Consider the following 8,568-nt stretch of genomic DNA (forward strand, 5'->3'; position numbering starts at 1 on the left):
AAGTGGTGCTGAGGCTCAAGTGGTAGAGCTCTAGCCTTGAGAAAGTCCAAGGACAGTGCTCAGGCCCTTAGCTCAAGCCCAGGACTGGCAAAAAAAAAAAGAAATGCAAATCAAAACAACTCTGAGATTCCACCTCACTCCAGTTAGAATGGCTAGGAACAAGAAAACTAATAACAACAGATGCTGGAGGGGATGTGGCCAGGAGGGATCACTACTACACTGTTGGTGGGAGTGCAAACTGGTTCAAGCACTATGGAAAGCAGTATGGCAGTTCCTCAAAAGACTAAACATAGAGCTCCCCTATGACCTCGCAATTTCACTACTTGGCATCTACCCAACCATCCAGAAAGAAGGGAATACTGAATCCACTAGCAAAATGATGTTCATTGCAGCACTATTTACCATAGCAATGATATGAACCAACCCCGATATCCCTCAGTTGTTGTGTGGATCAACAAGATGTAGTATTATACACACTGGAATTCTGTGCTGCTGTCAGAAAGAACGATATTGCCCCATTTGCTAGGAAATGAAAAGACTTAGAAAAAACCATATTAAGTGAAGTAAGCCAGAGTCAAAGGAACATCGGCCCAATAATCTCCCACTATTGTCATAATCAGTAGAAACCTTGGGTTCTCCTTGCAAAGATTTACAATAGAACAAAATCTAGAGACATTAGGCCAAATAGTAAGATACTAAATGTAAGGACCTCCAGGATAACTAAACAAATGCCATATATTGAGTGACTGTTTTCCTTACTGTACTCTGTTATCTCTCATCTCTTTTGCCTTGCCTTGGTTATCTCAAATTGTTAGAATATTTCACCTTGTTATCTGATATATCTTATATGTGCATTTCATAGCTTGTCTTAGGAAAGAAAGAAAGCCTTACTCTGTGGCTTTAGATTTGTTCAAGCACCTGAGGGTAATTCAGTTCCAGACATGTGGAAGCATCATTTAAATTTTGTTGTTCAAATATGCATTTTGCTATATTGGCAATACTGTTTTCAATCAGGCCATTTACTGATTCAGTATGCTACATGTAATTTGAGACGAACATTTTGAATTTTTATTTCTTGTATGATCTTTTCATGACTTACAAATGTCCTTAGGCAGAAACGAAATGTTCTACTAAATTGGGGCGATACCTTTTCCATAGTTTTTCTTTCTATTCATTTTCCTGAGAAATCAGTTTATGTACAATTCAGTTATGGACTAAGTCTTCCAAAATAGCAATCAAACAAATGGAAGTATTTGAGTACATTTAGTGAAAATCCCTTTAGTTTTCATTTTATTAATCATTCTAAAAATTTGGTATTCCAAGTTCAAAAATTCCTGGGACTAAACGTAATTAAATCAGGGCTTACTCATGAAACGGGTAAGGTTGAAATATTTTTTACCAGTCTAATTTCTCAAGTGCATTTTCATGTAGTGACACAGAAATTGGTGAGAAATGTGCAAAATCTTGATTATACCATTAATATTGGATAACATTTGCATTTATGCTGTGTGATTAAATCTCTAGATAAAAATGGAGACAGAATATAATTTACTAATCTATTTGAAACTATATGTGTTGTATTTTATAAGAAAGAACTTGAGGGCTGGGAATGTGGCTTAGTGACAGAGTACTTGCCTAATGTGCATGAAGCCCTGGGTTCAATTTCTCAGTACCACATAAACAGAAAAAGCCAGAAGTGGCCATGTGGCTCAAGTGGTAGAGCACTAGCCTTCAGCCAAAGAAGCTCAGGGACAGTACCCAAATCCTGAGTTCAAGCTCCAGGCCTGGAAAAAATAATAAAAAAAAGAAGTTGAACATTGCCAAAATAAAATCAGAGTTGTTCATGGAAGTCATCGAAAGAACAGGCTAGAATACCCAAAGTTAAAAATACAGAAGAGAGAATGTGAACCAATCATTAAATTCAGAATACTCTATACAACTTTTGAAAATACTTCTTGTTGCCTGAAGATTAATTTTGGTATAAACAAGAAACAGAAGCAAACATTTACAAGCAATGTACATAATGGTGATGGAAAGTTATATATTTATATGACTCATATTAGGAATAATGAGGCTTGACTATAGGAAAAACACTTGCCCTGACTGTTCACGTTAAGGAAGTTAACATTAAGCTTGGTGGCAAGGGGCTCACATTTGTAGTCCTAGCAATGCAGGAGTCTGAGATTTGAGGATCTTGGTTCAAAGTAAGTCTGGGCACAAAAGTCTGTGAGGCTTTTCTATTCCGTTCACCACCAGAAAAGCTATAAATGAAGGTTTGGCTCACAACAGAACATCAGTAGGAAGCAAAAATGCTCAGAAGCAGTGCCCAGGCTAAGTCCAAGTCCCAAGACTGGCACAAAAAAAGTCAAAATTTCTGATTTTCTACTGATTTTCCACTTCAGTCTCTGACTCTAACCTGTCAATAGCAGAAACAAATGCCAAGAATCCATGATAGCATAATTGAAAAGAATAGGGCAATGATGCACACAATAATTTGATTATAAATGATTCTTCACATCAGTGACAGACTGTTAGTTTATCTTTAAAAGAATAGATATTCTTTTTATCATATATTTTTTATTGTAATTAATAGAAGGGTTGCATGATATTTGCCAGATAGATGGTGCATCAATTCCCATACATTGATATCCTTTCACATGTCTTGGTCCCCATTTCCCTCCCCGATCCCCACCCCTCATCTTGTTAAGAATAGATATTCTTATGGATTTACTTTACCTACTCAAAATACTTCTACCAACACCATCACTAATGGACTTACAGAATTAAGAATCATATTATCCACAATTCATTATACTGATTTACTTCAAAACAAAGCTAATAAAAGGATTTTAGACCACATACAAATCATTGCAGGTGTCCCTCAATGGAAAATGTTATCAAAATATATGAAACATATATACAATGGAATTTATTCATACATTAAAAATGACATTGTACCGTTTGCCTGGAAGAAATTATATTAAGTGAAGTAAGTCAGATCCAGAGACACCAAGGATGCTTGTATTTCTTTGTATGTAAAAGCTAGATTTAACTTACAAATATTTTTGTCGGTCATGGGGCTTGAACTCTGGGCCTGGGTGCTGTCCCTGACCTCTTCAGCTCAGACTACCACACTACCCCTTGAGGCACAGTTCCACTTCCTAACATAAAATTATAAGCAAATATTTTAGGTGAAATATATTGGTACAAATGTATAAATTGAGATATGGCAGATTCAAGGGAGAACTCGAATAGTATAAGTGTTAGAAAGGCAAAGCCAAAGTACTACAAATAAACACCAGAAAATGGGTAATTGAAGAGGTGGGGTGGGGGCCAAGGAGAAAGGAGTAAACAATGGAAAAAAAGAAGAAAATGCAGTCAAGGTTCTAATCCTAAAATAAAATGCAGTATAGATTTAGTATAGACTTCAAGTGAAAGTGACTCCCTATAGAGCTTCCTTTTAATTTAAGTTTAGTGGTTTAAAAAAAAGTTGAACAAGAATAGCAACTGGGGCTGGGATGTAGCTCAGTGGTAAAAGCACTTGCTAGCAAATGCAACTTCCAGAGTTGGATCCCCAGTGCCCCCAAAAAGAAAAAGGCAAAAAAAAAAGAACACCTACAGGCAGATAGGAGTTCTAAAAACCCTGAGGACTACAAGGACTCATTTATTCCCTAGTGGAAAAAATGTTCTGTTTGATATCTCTCATTAATTAAACTAAAAAAAAATGAAATAGTGGCAGCCTTCATGCAAGCACCTCCAGTTAGACCCTGTAGCTTTAGAATCCCTCATGTGCCAGGACAGTCTGTACCATGGAACCAACACCCTGGAAGATCATAAAAGGAGTTTTAGCAGCTGAACTAGTAGGAGTTGTTGGAGTATGCTTATTATTTAACAAAATGAACACAAACCAAGATTTCAGACAAACAATGAGCAAGAAATCCCCCTTTATCCTGGAAGTTTATTACAAATCCATTGAAATGTCTGAATGTATAGAATTAGACAGCATGGAAATTTCATGAAGATATGTCTACAATGTCATCCATTTACTTAATAGTTGTGAAAATAAATATTTCTTAACTCAAAGAAAGGAAATAGTGATTTAGGAGTACAAAAGTAAAGACGTAAATACCAAATATTGAAGTGCAAATGGTTCACACCTATAATCCTAGATTCTCTGGAGGCTGAAATCTGAGGATCAAAGTTCAAAACCAGCCTGGACAGAAAATTTTGTAAAACTTTTATCTCCAATAAACTTAGAGAAAGCCAGAAGTTGTACTGTGGCTAAAGTAGTAGTGTACTAGCCTTGAGCAAAAGAAGCTCAGGGAGTGTGCTCAGGCCCAGAGTTCAAGCCCACAAACAAAAAACAACAACAACAACAATGTAAGTAGTATAAGATCTAAGAGATAACTTCTATCATAAAAAGAAGAATAGCTCTGACATTAACTTCCTGAATGCAAGAAACAAACTGAGGGCAAGGGGCAAAGGACATAATTAAGTTTAATTTTACCCTGAAAGGCAAAGGAGACAGGCAGAGAGAGAGAGAGAGAGAGAGAGAGAGAGAGAGAGAGAGAGAGAGAGAGAGAGAGAGAGAGAGAGAGAGAGAGAGAGAGAGAGAGAGACAGAGACAGAGACAGAGAGACAGAGACAGAGAGAGACAGGGACAGAGAGAGAGAGAGACAGAGAGAGACAGAGACAGAGAGAGACAGAGACAGAGAGACAGAGAGAGACAGACTATAATCACTGTATGTCAAATATACAGTTGCTTGTATAAACACATGCATACAACATAATAATAAATTCCATCTCTCTAGTCTGTGATTCATTTGATATTAAAAGAAAATTTTGGTTATTTTCTGCTATTTTATGACTTTAGAGAATGTGTGATGAGGAGGCAAGAAAAACTTTCAAGTCAATGGTCAATATGTGATCACAATGCATGATCTACAACAGGTAGTTAACAAGAACAATAGATGGAGTACTTATTTTAGCACAATTATATCATCCATAGTCATCTTGTAGGGATGTAGATTTTTATTCTGGACTTGTTTTACTTTTTCTTAAAACCTGTGTAAATATATGGCTGAAAATTGGAAGGACTACAGTAAAATCAATATAAAAATGAGTATAAAAGATGAGGGTAACAAAATCAGTTTTATTTTCTCTGAGGCTGAATAGAAATGGCCAATCATAGAAGTAAGGCAGTGATTCAGTTGTGCTTGTGATAAATGCAAACTAAATTTTAAGTGATCCACATGTGCACTTGATGCAGGTGACTGATGTGGAGACCAGAAATCTGTCAGGCAGTCAATTAATAAGTGCATATGTGGGATCATAGAAAAGAAAGGATTTAGTAATAAAGATCATAATCATTTTTCAAAACTTCTTTACCTCTTTTGCTATTGCTACAAAATTTTCAGTCAACTCACATTATAAAGGAAGTGAACTGTGATTTTATCTCTCACGTATGTTAATTGAAATGCTTTATCAAAAATCAACTCTAAGTTTGGGAGTGTGTCCTACTGGTAGAGTGTTTGCCTAACATGCATGAAGCCCTGGGTTTGATTCCTCAGTACCACATACAATGAAAAAAGCTAGAAGTTGTGCTGTGGCTCAAGTGGCAGAGTATTAGCCTTGAGGAAGCCCAAGGAAAGTGCCCAGGCTCTTCAAGCCCCAAGCCTGGCAAAAAACATCTACTTTAAAGGCAACAGAAAGCACGATTATTCAAAGAAGCGCTATCATGGAATTATTTGCACTCCCTGTTTGTACTCAGAACAAGAAACCAACTTTTGTTCATTGCAAAATAAGAAGGGAAACTGTTATGTAGTAAAGAAAAAATTTAAATTCCTATTTTATATTCCATCCAAAGAGGAAATTAAATCACAGCATCAAAGTCATTGCACCATCAATCAGAGGTGTGATTTAAAAATCAGGTTTGAAAACCTATTCCTTTTAAAATGTGAGAAAATAAATCGGATGCAGTGACTTACACTTATAATGCTACATACTCAGGAGGTGCATATAGGTAGAATCACAGAGTCCAGCCCATGCAAAAGATTCACGAGACCTTATTGCCAATAGTAATGCATGGCTGTCATCCTATGAGAGAAGTGTAAATAGTAGGAACATGGTCAAAGTCAGCCCGGGCATCAATGCAAAACCCTATTTAAAAAAAAAAAACAATGAATGCAAAAAGGCTGAAGACATGGCTCAGTCTTGGTACAGCCTAGTACCACAAAAAAAAAATGTGAGAAAATGATGCTTTCTTCAGCTGTTAGTCTCAGCAACCCAACTCTAACAAATGTGAGTAAGAAGAACCTTTCTCAGTTTTTCCCACATGATTTAGTCAAAAGATCAGATGCTTCCAAAAAACAACACATGTACAAGAAGAAAATTTGTATATCACATATTCATATACTGTATTAAAATATGCATGAAGTGAATTTAGATTATAATCATGACAACTTTTAGTCAAGAATATTTAATATTTGATAGTGTGGGCAAGAAATCAACTGCATTTCCAAAGAACATGTTATTAATAGGGCCAAGTTGAGCTAAAGCAACTTTTTTAATCCCTTGCAAATTTATTTTTATCTCAGTCATTCAATAACTATCAAAAGCAAAGGGCCCAATAATAATTATTACAAAAATGTCAATCTTATCTTAGTCTTCTTCTCACTGTCAGAAAAAGATGCCTTGCATAGTTGAACACTTCTTAATACAAAATCATTTTTTGATTCAAAGAGTGTTCAGCTAACACTATTTTCATTTCCTCCTTTTTTTTCTTTTTAATTTGTCGGTCATGGGGCTTGAATTCTAGGTGCTGTCCCTGAGCACTTTAGCTCAAGGACATTGGTCTACCACTGTATCACAGCAACACTTCTGGTTTTCTAGTGCTTAATTGGAGATAAGAGCCTTACAGACTCTCGAGCCCAGGCTGACTTTGAACCAGGATCCTCAGACCTCAGTCTTTTGAGTAACTGGGATTACATGTGAGCCACCAGCACCTGGCTCACTTCCTCCTTTTCTTAAGGGAGGTACGAAGAGTCATGTTTCCAGGGAGTTTACCTTGCTAGGCAATAGATAATGTGATAAAAGGATTTGTTTACTTGCTGATTCAGATTCAAGGAGAGAGAAAGAGCGAGAGAACAATGAGGAAGGTTGAGACTCCTAATAATTTCATTAGTGATTTGGGTCTCATCTTGAGATATATAAAAATAAAAGGTATACCTGATAAGACTGAATTCAGAGTGCTTTGAACAGAATGGCAAAACATTGGTGAATCTGTTTTGTCTAAGATTGTCACTGCCTTTTATCTTTCAAATTGCTAATATTTTTTTCTAAAATACGTGTATGCTACATATAGCTATGCATTGTTCAGTAAATTATTCTTCTCTGGCTCATGATGAGCATCCCTAGTTCGGAGATTAGATGTGAAGGATACAAGCCAATGTGGAACGTGTGTGTGTGTTGTGGCATGTGTGTTTGTGAACGTAATTGTGTGTGAACTGGGACTATTTTGTTCATGGCTGGTGCTCTACAACTTTAGTTATGCCTCCATTTCTGGTTTTCTGTTAGTCAATTTAAGATGAGAATCCCATTGACATGTATTCCAGGGATGGCCCCAAATTACAATCCTAAGACCTCAGCCTCCTAAATAGCTAGGAGTATAGGTGTGAACCACAGGAGCCCCTTGAAATTCTATGGCATGGTAATCAGTTGAGTTAAAAGGTATGAAAAATACAATCATGAGCATATTTGAACTGACAACACCCATTGGCCAGGATTTGATTCCATGTCTATGTTTTCTCATTGTTTGTTCATGGTTCTGCCTTCTACAGAACTTGAAATATTACTGAAATGCTGCAACCTCATCATCATCATCATCATCATCATCATCATCATCATCATCCACTCTCACTCTTTCTCTCTACCTACCTATCTATATACATATATATTAGGTGTACACATACAACTACCTATCGTCTGTCTGTCTGTCTGTGTTTATGTTTCTGCCCACTGCAAAGGAAATCTTTTGGTGTGAATTCTCAAGTCTATAATCTTCATCATCATAACAACCTTATATGTTCAGCTATATTATTGCAAGTGTTTTACCAATAGGGACTTACTGAAGTTGTAAATTTATCCCAAACGACACATAGATTCTATAATAGAGCTGAAATGTAAATCTAAATTAGCTTGGAAACATAGAGAACTTACAGGAAATGCTTTATTAACACAAAAATGAACTTTAAAATAATTTTTAGATCTACCTTTTAAATTTTAATTTTATTAATTATATATATTTTTTTACATTCGTGGGGTTTGAATTCAGAGCCTGAATGCTGTCCCTGAGCTCTTTTCCTCAAGGTTAGTGTTCTAACACCTGGAGCCACAGCTCCACTTCTAGTTTTCTGATGGTTAATTGCATATAAGAGTTTCAGATCTCTGCCTCCTAAGTAGGTAGGATTTCAGGCATGAACCACAGGCACTCACCTCAGATCTAACTTTTAAAAAGCAACAAGAAATAAGGAGTGTCATAGAAAATTAATATTAAAATATAAGCATAAT

General features: G+C 36.2%; 1 pseudogene; it reads left to right on the plus strand.

Moving 5' to 3' along the window:
- Positions 1-3,809: 3,809 nt before the first annotated feature.
- On the plus strand, positions 3,810-4,019 carry LOC150040551 (protein CEBPZOS pseudogene; annotated as a pseudogene).
- Positions 4,020-8,568: the final 4,549 nt, after the last annotated feature.

The sequence above is a fragment of the Megascapheus bottae genome, chromosome X (genome assembly GCF_031878675.1).
Source record: "Megascapheus bottae isolate mThoBot1 chromosome X, mThoBot2.hap1, whole genome shotgun sequence".
NCBI lineage: Eukaryota > Metazoa > Chordata > Mammalia > Rodentia > Geomyidae > Megascapheus > Megascapheus bottae.